This window comes from Vicugna pacos, chromosome 19, assembly GCF_048564905.1.
Source record: "Vicugna pacos chromosome 19, VicPac4, whole genome shotgun sequence".
NCBI lineage: Eukaryota > Metazoa > Chordata > Mammalia > Artiodactyla > Camelidae > Vicugna > Vicugna pacos.
The window spans coordinates 19,290,440-19,317,253 of NC_133005.1; the positions used below are offsets into that span (position 1 = coordinate 19,290,440).

The window sequence follows — 26,814 nt, forward strand, 5'->3', positions numbered from 1 at the left end:
GTCCATCTTTGCTCCTGTTCTCTGTACGCAAACCAGACACCACCCAGAATAACATACATCCAGGAACATCTTAATTATCTTAATTCCCTGGGAAAAAACTACATGCAAATGAATAAAGACTAGGTGAGGATTTTCTTAAGACAAAAGGGGATCAAGGGACTGGGTAGTTATGCCATATATGGGAATTCTGGCATATCAGGAACCAAATGTTTGGGCATTGAATACCCTAGAAGATCCCTCTAGCTACCTGGATTTATTAGAATTATCAATATTTTTGAAGAAGACTACTACCACAAAAATTGGGAAATCAAGCATCAACAATTGGAAAATCTTAAACCTGCTAAAGTCATACATGTTCTGAAGTACCTGCCATTATAATATTGCATTATTCCCAGTTGAAAGAATCTAAATTTCCTAAATCCATCTAAATGAGATGTTGGGCTCTAAAAATCAGCAGTAGGGCATACATTTCTACTTTTTAAGAATTTTGCATCCAAAATTAAGGTAGGAAGAACTGGGTATTTTTGTATGGATACCTGATGGTACCCAGTCTTCTATATCATGGAAAACTACATTCCAAATTTTCAATGTCCGAAGTTCTTTGTAATAATAAAGAGAACCATAAGTCCTTGCATATTTGAAACCATTTTTCTCATTTTTTATACTCAAGATGGGTATAGATGGCTATATAGAATTCTTTGTCAAATTTCTTTTCTTTGAAGGTTTTGTAGGCTTTATTCTCTTGACTTACACTGTATTTCTCATGATTTATTTCTTTGTTCAATATTATGTTTGAAAGGCTTATCCATTCTGCTGTAAGTAGCTAGAATTCATTCACATTCATGCTCTAGAGTACTCCAATATATCAACAGTCAAAGTTGATTTATCCTTTTTAAAAATTAATGGACATTTGGGATAGTTTTCTTTGGTGGCCAATGCAATTCAAACATTGCTGCTGTGTATGTCTAGGTCACAGCATGTGCCAATTTTGGACTACATTAGATAATGCCAAACTGCTCTCCACAGTGGGTATAAAAATTCCTATTCCCACCAGCCATGTAAAAGAGTTTCCATTGCCCCATTTTCTTTTTTTTATTAAAGTATAGTTGATTTACAATATTATATTAGTTTCAGGTGTACAACAAAGTGATTCAATATTTTCATAGGTTATACCCCATTTGAAGCTATTACAAAATAATGGCTATATGTCCCTGTGCTTTATTATATATCCTTATTGCTTTATTTTATACATAGTAATTTTTGTCTCTTAATCACATACCCCTATCTTGAGATGCTCCTCTGTCTTCCTTCTCCTCTCTAGTAACCACTAGCTTGCTCTCTGTATCTGTGAGTCTGTTTCTGTTTGTTACATTCATTCAGTTTATTTTTCAGATTCCACATACAAGTGATAACAGACTATCTGTCTTTCTTTGTCTGACTTATTTCACTAAACATAATACTCTCTAAGTCCATCCACATTGTTACAAATGGCAGAATTTCATTTTTATGGCCAAGTAATATTCCATTGTGTGTTTGTGTGTCTGTTTGTTTATATATACTGCATTTCCTTATCCATTCATCTGTTGATGGGCACTTAGGTTGCTTTCATACCTTGGCTATTGTAAATAATGTTGCTATGAATATTGGGGTGTATGTATCTTTTCAAATTAGTGGGTTTTTCCTTCAGATATATACTCAGTGGTGAAACTGCTGGATCATATGGTAGTTCTATTTTTAGTTTTTTGAGAAACCTCTGTACTGTTGTCCATAGTGGCTGCACAAATTTGCAATCCCAAAAAGGAACTAGGGCTCCTTTTTATCCACATCCTTGCCAGCAACTGTTATTTTTAGACATTTTGTTGATAGCCATTTTGACAGATCTGAAGTCATATCTCATTGTGGTTTTGATTTGCATTTCTCTGATGATTAGTGATGTCAAGCATCTTTTCATGTCCCTGTTAGCCATCTGGATATCTTCTTTGGAAAAATGTCTAATCAGATATTCTTCTCATTTTTTAATTACATTCTTGGTTTTTGATATTGAGTCATATGAGCTATTTATAAATTTTGGATATTAACCCTTTAACTGTCACATCATTTGCAAACATTTTCTCCTGTTCAGTTGGTCGCCTTCCATTGCCTTCCATGCTTATATGCTGGCTGGTTCTTTTGCTGTCTTTATCTTTCAGTCATTTTAATTTGGCATATGTATCTGTTTTATGACCAGTATGGCATAGGTCACTAGCAATCACTCTCTGTCCTTCTTCTTGGGAGCAGACTTAGACTGCAATTTCCCAGACTACCTTGCCATTAGGTCAGTCATGTGACTAAGCTCTTTCCAGTGGGATGTGAATGGAAGTAATTTTGTCTTTCTCAGGCATGACCTATGAAACCTGCGGTATGAACTCCACTGTGTTCTTTTTTTTTTTCACTCTGGTGACCTGTAGTGGCCACATCCAAAGTATCCTTGGAAAATTGCTGTTGAAGAAAGAAGTATGACCTCCAGTTTATAAAGTAAGTGATGGAAAGTTCTCTTGTTGATTCAAACACTACTCTTTCATTGTTTCAAGAAGAGAAATGAACTTATTTTTCTGTAAGCAGCTAAAATTTTAATAAAAATATTCTCCACTTAACCATCTAAAAATATTACTGTCTTGTCTTTTATATTCAGATCGTTAAACTGGAATTTATTTTTGTGATGGGTGCAAAGTTGAAATATTTTTCTCTTTTTTCCAGTATGGATATCCAGTTTACCCAGCACAATTTATTGACAGATCTATTATTTTATCATTAATCTGAAATACTACCTCAGCCACATTTCACATATCCACATACGTATGGGTCTGTGGGAGGACTCTCTGTGCGTGGCGTATTTAGTATGACAGATCTGTTTATGTCCTGCCAAACCACACTACCTGAATGTCCACAGCTTTATGACCTTGATACCTTGTTGTTTTCATCAAAAGTACATTATATATTCCTATCTTTTTGCCTTTCTGAATAAATATTAGAGTCATATTGCAAAATTCCATGTCTTTAAAATTGGACTACAATGATTTTTTAAGACTTCATTTTTAGAGCAATTTTAGGTTTACAGAAAAATGAAAAGGAAGGTACAGACATTTCCCGTATGCCCTCTGCCTGCACACATGTGTGCCTCCCCCGTTATCCAATATTCCCCACCACAGTAGTACATTTGTTCCAGTTAATAAACTTACACTGGCACATCATTATCATCCTAAGTCTATACTTCACATTAAGGTTCACTCTTGCTATTGTACATTTTATGGGTTTGGACAAACGTATAATGACATGTATTCATCATTACAATACCATACAGAGGATTTTCACTGCCCTAAAAATCTTCTGTGCTCTGACTATGTCCCTCTCCCACTCCTCTCAACTCCTAGCAACCACTTATCTTTTTCACTATCTCCATAGTTTTGTCATTTCCAGGATGTCACATAGTTACAATAATAAGATTGTCTTCTTTCACTCAGTAATATGAATTTAAGTTCCTCTTTCCCTGGTTTGATAGATCATTTCTTTTTAGTGCTGAATAATATTCCATTGTCTAAATGTACCACAGTTTATCCTTTCACCTGTTGAAAGATATCTTGGTTGCTTTCAAGTTTTGGATATTATGGAAAAAAGATGTGATAAAGATTCATGTTTAGGCTTTTGTGTAGAAATAAGTATTCATCTCCTTTAGATAAATACCAAGGAGCAGAATTGCTGGAACATACAATAAGAAAATACTTAGTTTTGTTAAAAAAAAAAAAACAAAAAACCTGCCAAGCTGTCTTCCAAAGTGGCTGTACCATTTTGCATTCACACCAGCAATGAATGAGCATTCCTATTGCTCCACATCCTTGTCAGCATTTGGTGTTGTCAGTGTTCTAGATTTTGGCCATTCTAATAGGCATGTAGTGGTGTCTTATTGATTTAATTTGCATTTCTTTGATGCCATATAACATGAAACATCTTTTCATATGCTTGTTTACCATCTGTAAATCTTCTTTAATGAGATGTCTGTTAAGAACTTTGGCTCATTTTTTAAATTGGGTTGTTTGTTTTCTTATTGCTGAGTTTTAAGAGTTCTTTGTATATTTTGAATAACAGTCCTTTATCAGATGTGTCTTTTGCAAATATCTTCTCCCACTCTGTGGCTTGTTTTCTCATTCTCTTGACATTGTCTTTCACAGAGAAGTTTTTAATTTTAATGAAGTCCAGCCTATCAATTTTTCCTTTCATGGATTGCACCCTTGCTGTTATATCTACCACAATAAATTTTTAGATTAATTTGGAAGGAATTTATGCATATATCTAGTCAGTCACCCAATCCATGAATATGGGATAGCTCTTTATTTAGTCTTTAATGACTCTGAATTAATTTTTATAGCTTTATCCACCAAAGGTTTTCACATCTTTTGTTAGATCTTGTCCGTTACTTTATATTTTAAATATATTGTCTAATTTTTTTTAATTATAACTGATTTTTATGTTATTTTGTGTCCAGCAAATTTGTTACTCTTACTGGAACATGGTTGTGTATTTGAAAACAGCTTTTTCCCACTGTCAACTTCAACAATTTAGTTTCTATTAACCTCCGTAGTGAAACTGCCAAATACTTGTTGGAAATTACAGAAGAAGTTCTCCCACTGCTCAGGCAGGAAGCTCTGTTCAAAAGTACATAAAGAGCTGCCTACTCCAGTTAACAAGAACTTAATTAGAAATTAATATGCAGACTGCTAGCCTTCATTTAGATCAGAATTCTCAGTCTTTAATGGACATCAGAATCACCTAGTAAGGGGCCCATTAAAACATTATTGCTGAATCCCACACTCGTAATTTTTGGTTCAGCAGATCTGGGGTGGGGATTTGCATTTCTAACAAGTCCCAGGTAAGACTGATACCCCCATTCCAGGGAACCACACTTTGATGCTGTTGTTTTGGGGTTTTGTTTGTTGTTTGTTGTTTGTTTGGAAGGAGGATAATTAGGTTTATTTGCTTGTTTGTTTATTTTTAATGGAAGTACCGGGGATTGAACCCAGGACCTGGTGCATGCTAAGCACGTGCTCTACCACTGAGCTATATATCCTCCCCTCAAGGCGACCACACTTTGAGAATCACTGTTGTCAACTGTCAGCTGAACAAGGATCCACATCAAACTGAATTAAAGGGAACATTCACTATCAAGGTTGGCGAAAGTAGGATGTTTTGCCGCTCAGGGCTTTGGTTTTTTTTTTTAATTTTTTATTGATTTATAATCATTTTACAATGTTGTGTCAAATTCTGGTGTCAAGCACAATTTTTCAGTCATACATGAACATACATATATTCATTGCCACATTTTTTTCTCTGTGAGCTACCATAAGATCTTGTGCATATTTCCCTATGCTATACAGTATAATCTTGTTTATCTACTCTACAATTTTGAAATCTCGTCTATCCCTTCCCACCCTCCGCCCCCTTGGCGACCACAAGTTTGTATTCTGTGCCTATGAGTCTATTTCTGTTTTGTATTTATGCTGTTTTTGTTTTTTAGATTCCACATATGAGCGATCTCATATGATATTTTTCTTTTTCTTTCTAGCTTACTTCACTTAGGATGACATTCTCCAGGGACATCCATGTTGCTGCAAATGGCATTATGTTGTCGTTTTTAATGGCTGAATAGTATTCCATTGTATAAATATACCACCTCTTCTTTATCCAGTCATCTGTTGATGGACATTTAGGCTGTTTCCATGTCTTCGCTATTGTAAATAATGCTGCTATGAACATTGGGGTGCAGGTGTCATTTTGAAGTAGGGTTCCTTCTGGATATAAGCCCAGGAGCGGGATTCCTGGGTCATATGGTAAGTCTATTCCTAGTCTTTTGAGGAATCTCCATACTGTTTTCCATAGTGGCTGCACCAAACTGCATTCCCACCAGCAGTGTAGGAGGGTTCCCCTTCAGGGCTTGGTTTTTATCCTCACCTGTTAGGACCAGTTTATGTCACATGGATATGTGTTGAGCAAGCAGGGAAGGAAGATATTTTACACTCTTCTGTTATGTTTCCTGGAACTGGAAAAGGTTTGGCAGAATAATTTCATGACTAGCTTTACAAAAGGATGTAGAGAGACCGAAAAATCCAGGACATCATAGGTCAACAGGAAATCAGTCACTGGGGAGATTCACTTTATGATCCGAGGGCATTAAAGAAGATCCAGAGAACTATCAGATATGAGAGAAGGTGACCAGACAAGTCAGTGATTTAAGTCCAACAAGGTACTAAGTAAGAGATGAGAAAAAAAAAGATTGGCTTCACACAGAATTTTTCTCAACTGGGGCTGCTGTTAGCAAGCTGTCCACACACCTGGCAAGAGAAGCTCCTTATCTGTTCCAAGGAAACATATCAGAAAAGGCTCCATGGAGAAAGGTGGGCCCCAGGTATCTCTTGAAGAATCAGAAGGATTTTCCTGGGCAGAGAGCTCTGGGTAAGGTGGAATGGAAATTAATGGCTGGCAGACAATCCATACTCAACATGACCAAGGGACATTTTGGCTGGAAAAGACTATTTGATTGGGGACTTCGTAGGTGATGAGACAGGAGTATATAGGCTGAGCTTGTATCTTGGATGGCCTTAAATGTTATGAGCTTTGAAATTATCTTACATCTTGGCAGCACTAAAAGTTTTTGAATAATGAGCAAAACAACCAAAAGGGTAACACCTGAAGTCCACTCTGGCAGAACTGTGTACACCGTTGAAAAGGGAAAGCCCGTGAAGCGGCTCCTGAAACAGCCTCAGGATTTAAGCATTTCATTTTTATCAGATATTTGTTGAAGGAATAGACACTGACGACAGACATGGGGCACTTGCTGGGTAGTGTCGCTGGTGGAGAGAAACTCCGGAGAAGAAACAGGCAAGACACTATGTCCTAGACAATGAGCAGCACACAAAAGAAACACCTTGGGAGTAATACCTTTATGGAATCTCTACTTTTTTTTTCTGGCAGGCTTAACATTGACAAGGAAGGTTTGATTTATTTCAGAAGCTGCTCTCGTTCAAGAACACTTTAGTTGATTTTTGCTTCTTGAGTATCTATCTCCCCTAATAGCTCTCTTGAATTCCTGATGACTGTAATGCAGATTGGATTCTTCCTTATAATACTCAAGTCCTACTTCTTGAAAATATCCTAGGGAAATATATAATTTTTGTTAGTCAACTCAATAGATTTTATATATATATATATATATATATATATATATATATATATATATATATATATATATATTGACTAATATATATATTAGTTGACTAACAAAGATCCACAGAGAACAGAGAACTGTAAGTCAATGTAAGTTCTTTTAAAATGACACAGTGACACATCACATTTTTATTTGTGAGTGGCATAGAGGCTCCTGGGTTCATTAAGAGAATTAGAACCAGCAATTCTGTTTCAGTGGGTAAGTTAAAATATATTAACACGACAAATGCAGACTGAGGAACTGCCAGATGGGAGCCATCTGAGCTTCAGCTAACAATCCATGAGCCAAACTATGGGTTCTTAACAACATCCCCCACTGTATACTTGCTCTATTACTCCCGGGCTCAGGCCAGTCTGATGTCATACTGTAGCACAGTGCAGAGGGGAGGCGTATGGATGGCATAGCACTGAGTTAACAGACCTGAACTCCAGAACATTTTAATAAGCTGAGTTACCTAAAGGCTTAGGCAGGGAATGAACCACTTAACAGGAGATTAAATGGGTTCTTCTTACCTCCTGGTTTCCTGAAAAAGCCAAACCTAATCAAATTCCAGTGGCACAAACAGGGCCACATGGATAATTGAGGGGGTTAAAGAATGCTTTTTATATTAAAAGCAGTGTTTGTCTCTAGCATTCTATTACCTACAAACCAACATGGTTTCAATTTAAGCTTCTGTTAATCCTGACCATTTCTTTCAAGTGTTTCTTATTTAAAATAGAAATTCCATGTTGAAGATTTTAATAACATTAACTGTCAAAGGCAGCTGTGAGCGGTTTTCTTTTCAGTGCTCAGCCAGATGTTGATATTTGTGATCACTGGATGCCCTTTGTTTTCCTCCCTTTCCCTTATTAAATGTATCATTAGTAAAATGCAAGTCCAAGGGAAATCACTTTTCACTGAGACTCCACTCTAAAGGGGCGAGGAAAACAGTGCCCAGAGAAGCCAAAGGATCACCACAGACAGCCACCCTCCATGGAGACGGATGCCAAGAGGGTTACATTATTGCACTAGTGACTTAATGAAGAGTTATTACTTTATAGTTTCTTCCATTGTCAGAGCAGATGTTTTTGTCACACAAGCCACAAAAGACAGGACAAGAAAAGTGAATGTCAGCTGTCTCAAAATAAACCATATGCTTAGAGGCAGGTTTAAAGCATATTGAAATACGCTGACTTCAAAGTGTTCCCAGAGAAAGGCCAGTAACACGTGGGCCATGTTTGGAGGGACACTGGAGAAGCCATATTCAATGAGAAACGGGCACATCTTCCAAAAGAAATCCTAAGATTGTCTTAGCATAAGAGAAAGCCAGATGTTTCCAAACAGTATGGCAGGAGGTACAACCACTGGCTCATGTGTGTGATGGATAATTTAGTACAACTAAAACTGATGAAGACACATCTGGAGACAGCTAGCATGCAGGAACCTTCAGCCTCTTCACTTGTTAAGTGTGGGCAGAGTAATTGGCCAGAGAACAGTTGTTCCTTGTAAGAACACTAGCTCTAATATTACCATCACAGAAGGTACACGGATCCACATTTCTGATCGCATCATCAACACTCTCCTACACACAAACTTTGTTCCTGGGAGTTCATCTATGTCCCATAGCCTAATATGACTCTGCTGTTTCTGCCACATCAGCACAGACTTCACGACCCTCTCAAATGCATGCTCGTCTTCCCTCTTCCCACCCAACTCTAACCAAACTTCCAGGCCTGCCTGGCTCAAATGCACCACTTCTGTGAAGACTTCACCAACCACCAACCTCTGGGAATGTGGGTCACGTATTGTCTGAACTCTTCATGGCACATGTAAAGCACATCCTTCAGATACTGTCTATTTTTTTCTTATTCACATTTGGAAAGATTTTTATGACTTCCAGATTGGTTTCAGATGGAGATACTGAAGTCAAACATCACATGGACAACATGTGTGATAGTGGCATGGCTTCCAAATTAGTAAATGATTTACCAACTGACTGGCAGTGTAACATTATTCTTGGACCTTCTGTAGCTAAGTCTGGTTATCTACTGATTCATGGTATGATTTCATTGTTCTAACTAATACTAATAGTAAAATAGATTGGTTGTAAGAAAAAAGGCCACCAAAAGCTAAAATATTGAGTCAAATCTGAGAAGATTAAATTCCATATGAACCTCCCTTCCCCCCATGGTAACTATATTCCATATCTTGTAGTAACTTATGGTGAAAAAGAATATGAAAATGAATATATGTATGTTCATGTATGACTGAAGCTTTATGCTGTACACCAGAAATTTATACAACATTGTAAACTGACTATACATCAACAAAAATACACATATACAAAAAATTCCCTATGAACAATGTTTAGTCCTATGATTAGTTTAAAAAAGCAACTGTAAATTATATGTGTTAATATCAGCATGGGTGAAAAAGACTTAAAGATCACAGATTACTGTAAACTCATTACAAGTCAACCAATGGTGAGGCTGTCAAAGTCTTTGAATCTCGGATTGCATTAAAAGAAGTATGTCCAAAACAGAGGAAACTGTCACATCCTCTTGAGCCCTATCCCATTCCACATTGTTCACATTTTGAGTATGGAGTTTGGTTCTTAAAAAGTATCAGAAGCATGTCTGTAGTACAGTCACCACAATAATAATGAAGAACAGTGAGGGGCTGGAGGAGCTTTGAAATTTCAGTCACATTAAAAGAGGCCTTGAGATAAAACCAACTTCAAATACTTCAAGCATTGTCATGGGAGAGAAAGACTAGGCTTGTTTCAACTGGTCTTATATGAAAGAACTATAAACAGTTGTAGAATACATGATTAAGTCGGATCGAGGTTCAAAATAAAAACTTTTGTAACTATTAAATCATCTCCAAACTAAGTTATATGAAGTTCCTCTTTGCTGAAGGCCATCAAGACGGAGGCGTCTAGCCCTAAGATGAGGATATTACAGACAGCATGCAGATGGGAGATCTCATCCAACCTTGAAGTTCTCCTCTGTGAGTACACATGGGGGAAAACTACGTAGAAAATTGCTATGATCTGAACGTGTGCCCCCCAAGTTCATATGTTGAAATCCCAATCCCCATAGATGATGGAATTAAGGGTGGGGACTGTGGGAGGTACTTAAGTTATGAGAGTGGAGCCCTCATAAGAGGGATTAGTGCCCTTATAAAAGAAGTTCCAAAGCAACCCCCAGCACCTTCCACCATATTAACTCACGGCAAAAGGACAGCAACCGCAAACCAGGACGAGCGCTTTTACCAAAACATGACCATCCTGGTGCCTTGCTCTCGGACTTCCAGCCTCTAGAACTATAAGCAATAAATGTCTGTCATTTATAAGCTACCCAGTCTGTGGCATTTTGTTAGAGCATCCCAAATGGACCATGACAAAAGTGAAGTTCATTTCTTCTGACTCAGCTTCTCACAGAAGCCATGTTTCTGGGTTTCTACGACCATCAAATCACATTTTATACCTAGAATGACCCTCATCTAAGAACTGAGTAGTTGTTCAATGAAAGGATGTTTACCCTGAAAATGGTGCCATGGGACCATTGCTACCACCAGTTTTCAATAATTCTGTCCCCGAAAAACATGGTCTATTTTATTTGTTTTGACAAGACTGGCCAAAGTACTGCATTTTGGAGCAAGTTCGCGCCTTCCTTCCTGCCAGGCTCACTCTTCTGCATCTTTCCTGTCCGTGTGGAAAGGCCTAGAGGCCCCATTCCCACCCACTCTACCTAACTCAGCCACATAGACATTACAGCCCCATGCCTCTTCGACAGACAACAATGGAGGGTAACTACACCTTTCTCCTGCAGCATACTCAGGCTTACTGAACATAATTAAATTGTTTACCATACATATGAACAATAACAGTAAAAATGAATAGTCTTACTTCATAGATGGAGAAACTGAGTATCTAAAGAGAGACGAAAATCTGCTATCAGAAAAGGGTGACACACTATTCAGTAATCACCCAGGAGATGGGTTGATTTTGTTTGTTCACTTCCTTTTCTTGCTTAATTTCAGAGACTTCCAACATCACTTTGAGAATAGTTGTCTGAACACCTAGAATGAAATTTGTAGTGGAATTTTTTTAAACACTCAATCTATTAGGAAAATGAGGGCTCAGAACATAAGCCTATAGCCATGGTCACTTCCTTTATGTAACTTTCTTTTTTATGATGAACAAAACTATGCAAACATATTTTGGCTAGCTTTATTATTAAAAAGCTAATTAGGATGAATTTTTACCTTCAATGATTTTAACGATTCCCATGCAAAAGTCTTCTTTTTCTTAGCCCAAGGCCGGGCTTGTTGCAATGCAAATGGAACAGCAAATCTTGCTTTGGCCAAAAGAAAACAACCACGGTTACCTGACGGGAGTTACCATTTGTGTCCATGTTATCAGTGAATTAGTGCCACATTGGCTGTTTTCAGGATGAGGCTGACCTTTGCACTGCAGGTTAGAGAGGCAAATGGAGATAATTTGACTGAAACAAAATACTGGTCAAGGTTAAGTGAGGAATCCCAAGTGGCCACCTACCCAAGTACTGTAACATGTAATTTCGAGGGGAGGAAATTATAAATTATAAGTCTGGCAGGATTTATAAAACAGTAAACATTTTCTGCCAAACTGTCATCAAAACAATAAAAAATACATAAGTCCAGAGTTCTAACCTCAACATCACAACAGTCAGGGAAGAAAGTGAATTGTTGTCAAAGTTTGAGAGAGAAAAAGATTGGGAGTTAAGTCCATGACATATGCATTTTTTTTTTAAGTGTCAGGCTAAAGAAGAGACAGCTTGGTTGGTTGCATCTTTGTAAGAAGATATATAGTTATGATTCAGATAATCTAAAATAACAGAATAATACTAATCACTATTGGTCCCTTATAATGAGTTAGACATAGCACTAAAAACGTCTTATCAATTGTCTTTTTAATCCTCCCGGTGTCCTACAAGGTGCACGCTATCACAGCACGGTGTACTGCAGGAGGTTCTGAAACTCCACGGTACAACAGAATCACCTGAAGGGCTTCATGAAAACTGATTTTGGGGGAGCCTCTCTTTCAGTTGGTCTGGGGTTCAGCCAGACCATCTGCTTCTCTGCCTAGTTCCTAGGCAAGGCAGCAGCTACGTGAGATGCGCGTAATAATAGCACCTACCTTGTAGGGTTCAAGGGGGCTCTTTTGAGCTAGACCATGAATTCACGGCACATAGCAGGTACTAAGCAAATGTTTACCAAATTATTTCACACATGGCAAAAACGGAAGCACCTAGAGATTGTTACCCAAGTGTCACAATTAGTAACGTGAACTAAGTCTGGTTTCAGTGTGTTTTTCAGTGTAGTAAACTCTCTCTCAAATAGTATGCTGAAAAAAAAAAACCTTTCTAAGTACTTTAAACATGTATCTCGTGTGCTGGGAGCTTTTAAGAACACTGACACTCAGACACACTCCAGGTCCGTGACATGAGCATCTCTGGGAGCAGGATCCTGGCATCAATAGTATTAACATCTCCCCCTACAACCCCAAGTGATCCTAATGTGAACAGTGTACTTTGGCTTGGACTCACAGTGAGGTGCTTTGACTTACTGGGGCCTGGAGCAGGGGCAGTCGTAAAAGTTCCCCGGGTGATTCTAATGTGTAATAAGGCTGTAAACCAATGATATTCTAGAGACATACACTTGCTTCTCTCTTTCTGAGAGGTTTCAAAACGGTGAAAATACTAATCCCTGGCTTGAAGCTGTTTCAATCTGATGGTAAATCACAAGTGAATTTCAATTTAATTCCAGCAGCCAGTGTGAAGTTCAGGAGAGCTGCAATCAACAATCTTTAAAACTTGTTGAACAGAAGGCTAAGGAGCATTAGCATTGAATTGAACATTGAATTATTTTAATGAAAAAATTCTCCTATAAATATATATACACATGAATACATCCAAGTGAAATTAGCCCGAACTGTCCAAGGCATCTTGATATATATATTTGTACCAATATTGTTACTCCAAGTTCCTAGTTCAAGGTCATCACTGCTTATGAACTTCCCTCTGTAACCACTTATGTTATGCTTCTGTCATAATTTATGTCCTCCAACATTTGTAAATCTTAGATGTTTTATAGCAGCATCTTCTAATGTGGGACTTCACCTGCTTTGGCCATTACTGCTGATTCTATATTACTGTGTTACCATAAGCAAAATCATGGCAACAAAGCCTAGGCTGTCTTAGAGTCCATCTACGGCTTCTAGATACGGATTAGCAAATTATTAAAAATTCACTTCCCTTAAACTGAAATAACAATTACCTCTTGTAATATCCTAAAACCAATGCTCTTTCCATGGTCCTTCTTTGCCAGGATTCTTGGAATTAAGAAGACTGACTAAAGAGAGGGTGTGGACAAGTTGGTGTATAGTCTAATCTACTTACTGTCAAATATATATAAATATATATATATATGTATACACACACACACACACACACACATACAAATATATCAAAAAGGTACCTATATAAAGACAGAATAATTCATGTTACCAACCCTAAAAGGCCTTTGCATCTAAAATCGTATTTTAAAAATAGATTTGAATGTTTCGCTTCAACATAGAAGACGAAAAGTACCTTGCAACTTCCCTCACATCTCAAAAAGAAAAACTACAAACATGTGCGTGAACACACACACACACACATACCACAGTCATGCTCAAGGTAACAAATATACAAAATAAATAAAAATAAAAAATATTTTAAATTTGAGTAATTCAACTATTTGTTGAGAGGTTAAAAAAAACAGATCTGCTTATATTGATTTGGAATAAAGTTCAAACAACAGAAAGTGTAAAAGGAAAATTGATGGAAAATTATAACATGAAAAAACATAATATGTTCTCATGAGAAACCTCTGCATGTACGTATTTGTAAAAACATAAAGGGATATTTGCCAAATTGTTAGTACTATCTGAGTTTGAGCAAGAATGATGATGGAAAGGGTAGAATTCTAGGAGAGAAGAGCTCTTTTTTAATTTATATAATTCTGAGTAATCATCTGAATTTGCCAAATAGGCACATACTGAACAATATATAAAAATGAAATAAAATAATAATAAAGACTATCTTTAAATTGAGGCTGTAAAGAGCAATCCACATGAAAATGTGGGAAACGTGTTATGATGATGAAAATAAAGATCACTGTAAATGGAAGTAGAAGACTTAAACTCCAGTCTGCATCCACCCCTTTACTAGTTAAGCAGTACTGGGTGGGCCCGTAACTTCTCCAGACCAGTCTCCACATTTATGACCGTTTATATGATTCATACAGGGCTGTTTTCAGGAAGAAATGATAGCACAGTTATACTATTTGAAAGCTGCAATGTATACAAAGTTAGATGCTGATCATTGTTGCCAAGTCTGGGATTCCATTTCCACTCCACAAAGTACTTTTTTTTCTGTGCAATAGAGGACCTAGAACTTACAGTCCAAAATTCATGTCCACCTGCAACCTCATAATGTGACATTTGGAATTAGGGTCTTTGCAGATGTAATCAGGTTAATTTGCATTTATACTAGAGGGCCAATCCAAAGGCTGGGGTCTTTATAAGAAGAGAAAACAGTGACACAGACACACAGGGAGAACACCATATGACTATGATGGCAGAGACTGGAGCGATGTGTCCTCCAGCTCAGGAATGCCAAGGATTGCTGGTAACCAGCACAGCTAGGAAGATGCAAGGAGGGGTTCTCCCCCACAGCCTTCACAGAGAGTGTGACCCTGCTGACACCTTGATTTCAGACTTCTAGCCTCCAAAACAAAAAGAATAAAATTCTGCTGTTCAAAGCCACCCAGTTTACAGTACTTTGTTATGGCAGTCCTAGGAGACTAGTCAAGGTGGAAAATTCTTGATTTTGCCAAGGTGAAGCAGCTTAGTAACTTCCAGATTAAAAACGGTCCCTTTGGAGTAAATAGTGGCTCAGGCTTGGGGTTTTCTCTGTCCCCTCTTTCTCCTTCACTCCCACCTGAGTGTGATCTAAGTGGCCTGTGGGCTGTTTCGTTTTCACATGTCCCTAGCCTCTGCTGAGGTCTCTCCTTCCCTTGGTTTCTGAATTCATATTCGACCTCTGCTCTGCTGCTTCCACTGCTAATTCATCTTCCTCAGCCTGTGGAATAGGAAAGCTCTTGTCAGAGACTCACGGACTTTCCCTCATCCATCCCACACTGATGATAACTCAAGATTAGACAGGGAAGATCAAACCAGCCACTAACAAGAAGAAAAAAGCCTGAGAAAACTGTGGTCGATACTCAGAGTGCTGTAAATATCCTCAATCCAGGTGAGCACCGCTCACGAATCTGACCTCCACACCCTCAGCAGAGAAGGGAGCCAAAGGGAGCCCCTCCTGTGCAAGCCCAGACCTTCAGCACTGGTTGGGTTTGGCAAAACTCCACCCCTGGTCAGTGGCTGAACTCAACCCATCCCTTGGTGACTTACGATGAGCACCGGGGAGATGAAGGGAGCCTGCTCTCTGTCTTGAGATCAGCCATCAGCACACACAGAAGGACTTCTAGTGTCCCTTCCTCTTTATCACAGCACGTGCATGCAAGCATGCGCGTACACGCACACACACACACACTCAACATCACAAGATTTTCTCAGGGGCCAGCCAGCTCCACTGCTGTATCAGCAAAATTCACATTTGGTGTTAGAATACATAGAATAATGGCAACTTGCACTGTCTTGACTTACAACCTTCAATGTGTAGGAGTTGTCAAGCCATGATGGGATGTGAAATCTTCAGTCAAATCTCCTTTCATTGTTTGGGTGGTCAAGTCTCACATCACACGGTTGTAAAGGGTTGAAATCCATTTACCCATCTTGTGTGTCAAGTGTGTATTTGGTCTCATATACACAGCCAGCAAAAGGAAAATTTCAAAGACAAAATCAAGAAATATTTGCTTCTCTGGCTTTGAAACTTCAAACTCAGCAAGATATTCTATTTTAAAAAAGCAAAGGTAACACCAGATTCCCATAAAAATAAATAATTGTATTCAATCCCTAAAATAAATAGCAATCAAACTAGAAGAGGGGAGGGGAGGAAGGGTGGGAGGAAAGGGAAACTTACAAGTCAATATTCCATTCTTTTGATATACTGTATGACACTTTCATTTCAGGCCAGCATATATTTGACATGATCAAGCCTTCTTCCTAGATTTCCTGTCCTGGGAACACTGATAGGATAAGGCAATTATTGAGTTACAATAAATGATTTCCTTCAGTATGCTTGTTCCTAGATCCCGTCAACTGCAACGTGAACCAGTTTTGGTGCACTCGCCAGGTGGTGCAACTGAAATGCTGTATTGCATATGCAATTCCTGATTGTTGTACTTACTCATCAGAGTGAAAGAAAGTAAGAAAGTAAGAAAATAAGGAAGGAATGAAGGAAGGAAGGAAGAAAGGAAGGAAGGGAGGAAGGGAGGAAGGGAATAAATCAATCTTTGAAATGACACTGCAAAGCCCATTTTTCGGTCAGGGATTATACCCAAATGGAAGCAAGCTGGCTCTCCCACTCAACTACAATTTCATTTCTAATTTACATCTATCCTGCCTTAGAGTTTGGAACACCTTTTAGCACAAGTTTAGAATGAGGGAAGAAGGGACCGGGTGGTTCAAGAAACCACAGAAAGAGTCTAATCCTCACAGAAATGAGCTTCTTTAAAAGTGACCAGTTTTTCTGCCAGATTCCATCTTCTGAAGTCTCCCAAAGGCAGTTCTAGCTAAATAAATCTCAAGGCCCACCTTAATTACAGACATTCACCCATATGCCCAAGGAACAATGCTGTCATAGTGGAGAATCTTGAAAACTTTGAAAGGAAATGCAACTTTCCATTAAAGGTCTGAAAACAAACTCCCAGCTGACCATTTCAGGGGTAGAGACCAGAGACTGCCCTTGAACTCTCATTTCTAGAGGGGGAGAGTGCTAATATGTTTGGTTAAATTCATTCATTCATTCTTACCAACTTAATCTCATTGGGGTGAGCCATTGCTCCCCTGAACTTCTCAACAGGGTCCACCCTCAGGGAGCACCGCCCTAGTAAGACCTGTAAGCCTAATCAACTTATGAGCCAAACATGAGGTTTGTATTTCCAACGAGATTCATGGACCCAGACAGCACCTTATATGACATCTGTCCTTTGATTTTGTATGTGGAGGAGAGGTGACACACAATTTAAAAAGACAAAGAACTCCTGATATTCCAAGCCTAAGTCTAGAATATGCTCACTGAGAAACGTTTATCTTCCTAACATGAGATTTAAGTGATATTTTAAAAATATGGAAATATAGTGCAAAAAATATAAATGGTGGGTTTAGCTCGAAAAGAGTAAAATATCTATCCCAGCAGATTTTTCATTCACCAAGTGGAGACTATAATAATGACAGGATGGGCTAACATTTTACGTGATGCCTGACTTAAAGAAGGTCTTTGATAAATGACAACTATTATGGTTATTATGGTTGTTAAAATGGAGAATTTGAATATTCTTCCTGTATCCAACTTTCTGCTTAAAGAAAAACATAAGCTCTTTTACAAATTTATGCCCAAATTAGCTGGTGGTAACATGGATTCAAAACTAAGTCTTAAGTCATATTCTAAGAAATGCACATGAACAGCTACTTTAAGACAGCTCACAAACGTGACTTTAACGGTGCAGATTTCTTCAGATTCATGTTTGCTCTAGCATATCCTGTCACTGTTCTTTATTACAACATGTGTGAAAACTTTTCTGCAGATTCTCTTGACACGATACTGTCTGCCCTTCTCTTGGCTTCAATATATTATATACAAATTAAGTTATCTGTTTTTTTTTTCTCTTGAGGATAGAACAATTATAACAGTACTCCTTTCCTTTATCCCAACTATAAACTCAAACTGGCAATAGTTATTTAGAAGTTATGAGTTGAATTGTGTTCCCCCCTCAAAAGAAGCTGTAATCCTAAGCCCCAGTAACCATGAATGTGATCATATTTGGAAACAGGGTCTTTGCAGATGATGGAGTTAAGATGAGGTCATGAGGGTGAACTCTAATTCGATATGACTGATAACCTTTTAAGAAGAGAAATTTGGACACAGACACAACACAAGGAGCAGGCTGTGCAAAGATGGAGGCAGGGATCTTTGGCATCTGGAAACAAAGAAGTGCCAAACATGTCCAGCAAACCACCAGAAGCTAGAAAAGAGGCAAGAAACAGACTCTCTCCCATAGCCCTCAGAAGGGGCCAACCCTGCGAGTACCTTGATCTTGGACTTCAAACCTCCATTATCAAGAGACAATAAATTGCTTAAGCCATCCAGTGTAAGAGACTTTGTTATGGCAGTGCTAGCAGACCAGCACAGAAGCCAACCGTCTATCAGGTTTTCGAATCTGTTTTTGTCAACTTTTCTTATAACATCCTTAAAACTTGAAAAATCACATATAATAGAGAACTTGTATATCTCTGAAAATATGTCCATAGGCCACAAAGATCTACAGTTTTGAGTTTGAGGAACAATGTAAAACAGAACTTGATAATATTAATACCACATGTTATACACGCACCTTCCCATCTCACTGGCAACAAAATCCAAAGGCAGAAAGACTTGCTCCTTGACATTATGCCAGATCTATGCACAAAATATTTTAAAGGGCAGAGTTCAAAGACAAAAAATTGTAATGATGTGCTTTTTCAAAGCAGTCACATCCATTACACTACAGCCCTTCCCCATTGTCCAGTAAGACCACACAGTGGCTGCCGTTTATCAATATAGCAATGAGTTACCATTCCATTGGAGGCTGACTTTGGTTTCACAGTCTTAAAGAAAAAAAAAAGTTTTTAAAAACCACCAAAAGACTTGAGAAGAAAATCTGATATCCATCAGTTTGTTTCCTGCATTTAGCAGAAACCTGCTTATTTGTTTAGTTCTGGGCAGGAGATAATACTTCCCCAGATTTTTCTTTTTAATATTCCAAATGCTTCAGTTTGAAGCCTTCAGGCTCTACTGAATTCTATTTAGCCTATATTTAGAACAAAGCAAACACATGTGATTCTTTAGAGCTAAGCACTTCTGCCAGTGGGCCCTGGAAAATTGCTAACCCCAAAATAAAACAATACCGCTTTCTTTAAATACTTCTGCTTACACTTACAGTGAGGAGATATTGACAGCAAGCGTCAGTTTGAGTGACTGAAAATAAACAGAAGTGAAGAAAACAGGGACTTCTGGTATTAAAGCCAGATTTATTTAGAGGAAATATATGACAAGTATCATTATTTTCTCAAATAGCAATCTCAGGGTATCTCACCCATGAAGGAAAGTTGTTCTGTCATTTTCATGACTTCTAGAGACGCTGGTTAACCGCTCTCCCCAATCTGATCACACTGGCACTGATTCTAAATCATCGCCAATATGGAAAAGCAAAGAAGATAATGTGGTTTACCCAGAGAGACAACCTACAATAGAGGAAAAGACACTGTAAGTTAAAGTGACCCTGTCTCTGCAAACGTCTAACTTTACGCTCCGCAAGCAGTAACACTTACCAATACTGGACATGCCCACAATGAGACACCCTGCGCAAGAACAGCAGGAAATCCCATTGAGTGGCTCTCCCGTTTTTCCTACAACACTGGTCCTACCACAAGTTCAAAATTAAGAATGTAGTCGGGGAGTGAGGAAATGTGCATTTTCACTCTGATCCTACCTTTGTGTAAGTTTGAAAACCCAGAAGCCTTCTGAGCCTCGGTTTCCCCATCAGTTGGTATCAACAGTACTAGGGGAGTATTGTTGGCAGTTATCTTTTTCACATTCAACATATTTTTAACTTTACCGAGGTATATTTTACATATCATAAATTCATCCATTTCAAGTGTACAACTCAATCATTGTTAGTAACTTCACTGAATGGTGCAACCTTCATCACAGGTCAGTTTCAGGGTATTTCCTCTCCCCCAGTAAGATCCTTCCTGGCCATTTACAGTTAAAACTAGTCTCAAGAAACCACTAATTCATTTGTTGTCTCTAATCTTGTTGCCTTTTCCAGACATTTCATATAAAGGAAATCATACAATGTGATAATTGTGCTTGGCTTCTTTCGTTCCACATAATATTTTTGAGATTCATCCTTAATGTAGGATATGTCAGTTGCCCATTGCTTTTCTTTGATGAATCACATTTCATTCTATGGATTTAAGACATTTTGTCTCTCCATTCACTTTCCAGTTGTTATTATAATTCACTTGCTTTTTAAAATAATATTTAACTTTCAGCAACATTTTTATTTCCACTACACGGCTTTCCTCTCTCTCTCAGTTTTCACTGTTTATCAACTTTATCACTCCTAGAGTACAATGTCAAGTAAGCTGATTCTTTTCCAGGGTGTCTGGGGTGGAACTGAGCCCTGCCAATACCTAGGACCAGCTTGCCAGCCATGCGAACGAGCCATCTTGGAAGTGAATTTTCCAGCCCCAGGCAATTCCCAGTTGACATCTTGACGGCAGCTTCAAGAGAGACCCCAAGCCAAAGCCACCCAGCTAATATGCTTTCCAATTCCTGACCCACAGAAAACATGTGAGATAATAAATGTTCATTGCTGTTTTAAGCCACTTAAGTTTGGGGTAATTTGTTACAAAGCAATAGATAAGAAATATAAATACCAGATGATCTTCTGTCTCCCAGAAATAAATCAAAAACTTTGGTTTGCTTACATTTTCCTACAACCTTCTTCATCTACTCTCAGTTACTTTATGAATTTATTTCTCTAATTTTTCACTGCCATTTTAATAGGTTTAGGGAAAGTGACAGGAATATATGCATGTAGTCCACCATCTTGTACCAGATCTCAGACTATTTTGTTTGAAATGATGCATATTTTTCTAAATAAAACCTGAAAATAAACTGCTAAGGGGGCTGAGAACTACTTTTCTCTCCATACTATAATTGTTGATCACAACCTGCCCTTTTGTACTTGCTGACAAGCTACTTTCTTGACATGATAAGAAAGTTTGTTAAAATTCCTGAAGAAGTTTAAAAGTATGTGATCATGAAAATCACTTGGGGAACTTATCTAAAATGCAGAGTTCCAGACCTACTCACAAAGATCCTTGAATGTAACATTTTCTGTGCATTTTTAAGGGAACACCATTAAAAAAATGGAATCGAATAGACAGTCCAGAAATAGATCAAAGTAATCATAGGACTTTAATACATGACAAAGATGGCACTGTAAATAACTAGGGCTAAGATAAACTTTTGATAACTGGTGTTAGGATCACTGGTTTACCATTTGAAAACAGATCAGAATTAAATTCCTACCTCACACCATACATAAGAATAAACTACTCTTAAGTGGAGAATAGAGTATAAAAAATGAAACCATACACATTCTAGAATTAAAAATGGGTGAATTCATCTATAACTTGGCTACAGGGAAAGGCATTCTAATTATGACTAAAATCTTGATGCAATAAAAAACACCTTCCAAAATTCTGTTGCAGATATCCCCAAAATGTAATGCAGAAAGATACCAGAGATACAAGTGGCTGAGAAAATATATTTGTGTATCATGTTTACTAGGCTTATATGAAAAGTTGCATAAAATTTCTGTGATATACTTTATTTGTACAATTTTTTTTTAGTTCCTAGAAAGTCAAGGCATCCCTGTCCACTACTTAACTCCTAACCAGATCTCTTATTAAAATTCCCTAATCTTAGCCAGATGGAACCCAGAAGGACAGGGCTTATCCAACATTTGCCAAGATCAGGAATGTGGCCCTTCCTCCCTTTGAGTGTTTCCATTATCTCTGTGCAATTTTCTCCTCCACACACCATAAATGGCTTACTCTATAATCAAGAAGATCTTCTGAGTTCTGCTGCATAGCTTAGACAAGTTAAAATATTTTAGCTTCTCTGAGAAAAAGTCAGCCCCCAACAAATCATAAAACTTGTCACTTGAATTCGTCAACTGGACCAGAAAAAAAAAATGCTCCCTCCAACTCCAGTCAATACTTATTAGTAAAAGAATGTAGGATGGCTTTGTAGCTAAGTATTATTTTTCAAAGCAGTGAATTCTATAGCTTTACATTAAGAATTTAATTACAGCTTACATATGTACTTGTAAGACTTGCCAGATTTCACTTGGCAAACCAGCAACTGTATTAACACTTAACCTTTCCTTAAAGGAAAGGAAATGTACTTAGAAGTGACTAGAATTCCAAAACGTTAGAATTTACCAGGGAACTGAATTCAGCATTTATTTGTATATGCACTTGGTGTGACAACCGACTGCTGAATTGCTAACGTGTCAGTGAATCAGCTTGTTACCCTCTGGTAGCTTTTAGAAGTTTCTCTATTTAGGGCTTTTCCACCATGCATCTCTAAAGAACCCCCTTGTCCTGTTGCTTCAGTGGTCACTGTGACAGGAGAAAGCCTTTCAGAAGCATTAGGAGGTATAAAACAAGCAAGCTGTGCATGGTGTGAGGTAAGGGTAAGATTTCATTTTTGTCTTCCTTATGGATAACCAGTTGCTTCAGCATCATTCAGTGAATGACTTGTCCTTTCCTGACGGATATCCTCCATTGCCATCCCTGTGATCTATAGAAATTTATATGAATTGTTCTCTATTCTCTTAACTTTTTCCTCCTTGTTTATCTTTGTACCATACTACTCTATCTAAATCATGTAGTTCTATAATAAATCTTCATACAGTGAAGGGCCATTCACCATTCCACCTTGCCCACACTCACCTCACTGAAATTCTTCAGGAGGCTCTTGGCTATTCTTGGCCCTTCGCTTTTCCATATAAAGTTTAGGAATAACTTGTAAAGTTCCACAAAATACCTTTTTGAGTTTTCACTGGAAGTGAACACAATCTGCATATAATCTGAGGGAGAGTTGAGATCTTAAAAATACTAAATATTCCTTTCCAAGAACATGGTATTTTTATTACTTATTACATTCTTCTTAAATGTCTTTCACTAAAATTTTATAATTTTCTTCAAAAGGTCCCACATTAAATTTAGATTTAATACTAGATATTGTAGATAGATGATAGACTTAGGTAGATGATGAGGAGGAGGAGGATAGACAGACAGACAGACAGAATTATTATAAGTCACCCTTTTGAATTTCATTTTCTATTTTCTGCAGGTATGTAGGAGTGCAAATTACTTCTATATATCCGTTTGATATCCAACAACTTTGTTAAATTCTTAATGATTCTAACCATTTCCTATTTTTTATTTTGGATTTTCCCTTTCCAATTTTTATACCATTTATTTACTTTTTTTCTATTACAATGCTCACCCAACTGATTTTGCTTAGTATTTGCCTAGTAGATTTTTTCCACCCAGATGCCATTACATTTTAATTATGTCACATATAAGCAATTATTACTGGGTTCGGCTTTTTATACAGCCTATTACTTTTGAAATGGTTACTGATCTATTTGGATTCATTACTAACAGCTTATTTTGTGCTTTATGTTTCTCTTTCCTCTGTTTTCTTACCTTTTTGTACTATTATTTCCCCCACTCTATGTTTTTTTTCCTCTCTTGCTTTTTCTTTTCTTTAATGATTACCCTAAAGAGTATGAATAAGGGAATTTAACTCAATACAATGTAAGGTTAAATCAGTATAAAAGCAAAGCCTTAGAATCAATTATATTTCTCTTAATCATGTTTCTTATTCAAAATTTTAACTTTGTCTTGCTCTTCTAACCTATAACTAAGATATTATTTTTATATAGTAAATGTTTATTTAAACAAACATGTATACCATATTTTTTGGCTTACAATTTCTTCCATCTCAGGAGCATCCATTTGAGATCTTTTTTTTCTTTTTTCTGGAACACGTATCTTCTAAACGATAATCTATCAGTTAACATATTTCTGTGTTAATTTTTCCTTTGTCCTTGAGATGTTGGCCTAGAAGATACTAAATTTTAAGTTGACAGTAGTTCTCTCACAGGAAGTTGAAGGTATTGTTTAATTGTCTTCTGTTTTACATTGTTTCTGTCAAGAGGTTAGCTGTTAAATCTTATTTTTGCCATTTGTAAGCAATTTTTCTTTTTTCCCTGGCTGCTTTTAAAATAATGTTTTTGTCTTTAGTCCTACAGTTTTACAACAACTTGTTTAAGGTTATCTTGCTTTTTATTTATACTGATTGAGACTCATTAGACTTCTTGAATCAGAGGATTCATACCATAAATCAATTCTGGAAAATACTAAGCCATTATTTCTGTAAATATTGCCTTTCCTCCATTCTTTATATTCTTTTTTTCCAAAACTCCATCTACAAGTATGTCAGATATTCTTTTTCTTTGCTTATTTTTTCTAATCATATATATATATGTATAATCATATATATGTGTATATATATATATATCATGTGTGTATGTAATTTATTCATTTTTAAAGTCTAGTTTATTCATTTTTTCTACAAAAATGCATTTACATCTAAAAAAATGATTAAAATGAACATATTTACAAACAGAAATATACTCACCAACACAGAAAACAAACTTATCATTACCAAAGGGGAAAGAGGCAGGAGGAGAGAATTTGGGATCAACAGATAGACACTACTCTATAAAAATAAACAACAAGGACTTACTTTATAGCACAGGGAACTATATTCAATATCTGTAATAATCTACAATGGAAAAGAATCTGAAATATATATTTATACTTCAATTAAAAATTTTTTAAAGAAAGAAAGGAAAAGCACTGGAAATGGAATAAATGAAAGTAAAAAAATCATGTCTTCTTATTAGTAATTTCTATAAAAGAAAATTTCCTAATGCAAAAATAGTAACAATATGGTATGCATTTTCACATATGTAAAGTCAAATATATGACAAAAATAGGATAAAGGATGGGAGGAGGAATTGGGAACATACCATTATTAGGTCCTCACACTACATATGAGGTGTCTTAGCATTATTTGAAAACAGTTTAATTTAAAATGTATGTTACAAACCTTAGGGCACCCACTAAAATTTGTAAAAAAGAGTTATAAATAATAAGCCAATAGAGACAAAATGCAATCATAAATCATGCTGAACACAATAGAAAAAAAAAGAAAATGTTTAAAATCTGCAAAATAGTAGACTTTAATAAAATCATGTTGATAATCATTTTTTGAATATGAACGATATAAACTCCCAGTTAAAAGAGATTACCAGAACGGATACAGAAGCAAGATCTAACTGTATACTGCTTACAAGAATGAACAGGCCCCTTTTAGCTTCTCTAGGTCATTCCTCTACACGATCGACCCCTATAATGATTAAAGAAGATACAGAAATCAGATGGTTTCACATAAAAAGCTGATCCAAGCCTTTGGTATCTCTTGCTAACTTCTGCTGTTCTCCAAGCTCCACCCAATTCTGCAGACAACAGAGATCCCATGAGGGGATCTTGTTAAAAACTAAAAAAATAGTTAAGAAATTACTTTTGATTTAGATACTCCCTTTCTTCCATCACTAGCTTATAATTCCGTAGGCTATTACTAGGTGTTTATTTCATATCCTTTCAACAGAATTTATGTCAAGATTTATAAAGGGTTTGGGAAATACTTTTTTTAAAAAACCTCTTTGTTCAGATGCCTAAACTCTAAAGAATAGTTTATAAATAGCAGACACAAGAGAAGGAAATTATCAAAGGGTCACAAACTTCAGCTGAAAGAGGAGGGGCAAACTCTTGACCAATTATGTGACAGAGAATTAGAGAACTGTTCATTCACTGGAATGTGACCATAGTAATTCCTTTTTAACTGAAGAAGATGGGTTCCATATTTCTTTGTCAGAAACAGTAACTAGAGGTAGAAAACCTAAAACTTCACTATGGGATTTGAGTTAAGAGTACATTAAACTCAAAAGTACGCAAGCGTTTCAGTCAATCTAAAAATACATGTGTGGGTGCAAAAGTAGGGAAATGGGGGCTGAGACTGTGAAGCTTCTGAGAACTGAAGGAAGGAGCCCAATTATGTTCCAGGAGAACATAATTAGAAAAAAGTAATAGCAAATATTTATGATGTACCATTCGGTTACATGAATTTATTTAAGAGAATAAAATGTCTGGAAGAAATGACTCCTGAATGATGCCCGGAGCCCTCTCATACCATGATAATATCCATCACTCTTTATCTTAATGACTTGTTTTAATTGCCCATCTTCTCCCCTACTAGGCTTTGCGGTATGTTTGAGAAGAGCTATATCTCCCATATGTTCCCAATGTATTTCCTGGCCTTGTTATATAAATGAGAACACTTATGGGATAAGAAAGACATGTCACCTATGTTCAGCCCCCTCATTATTATACTCAAGCCAACCTAAAATAATTCAGTCAGAAAACCATAAATATCATCTAAGCAAAACTGGTATGAGAGCCTCACTGTTGCAATCAGCCTTCACAAACACACTCAGTCCCAAGTTCTGCTCACCATGCTGGAAATTTCTTTAGCAAAGAAAAAGCAATAAAACTAAAAAGTCAAGGACTGGTTGAGAATATTTTGGTATATAATTAACCAATCAACCAGTGAAAATAA

At 37.0% G+C, this 26,814-nt stretch overlaps 1 long non-coding RNA gene across 6 annotated transcripts in view; it reads right to left on the bottom strand.

Moving 5' to 3' along the window:
* The window catches only part of LOC140687393 (uncharacterized), a 365,887-nt gene that overhangs the window by 144,459 nt on the left and 194,614 nt on the right, over positions 1-26,814 (bottom strand). The window contains exon 4 of one of the 6 annotated variants that reach the window (XR_012061652.1): positions 19,492-19,724. The exons of the other annotated variants lie outside the window; for them this stretch is intronic. This is a non-coding gene — a long non-coding RNA (uncharacterized lncRNA). Of the gene's footprint in view, positions 1-19,491; positions 19,725-26,814 lie in introns of those variants that run through there. 6 annotated transcript variants of the gene reach the window in all.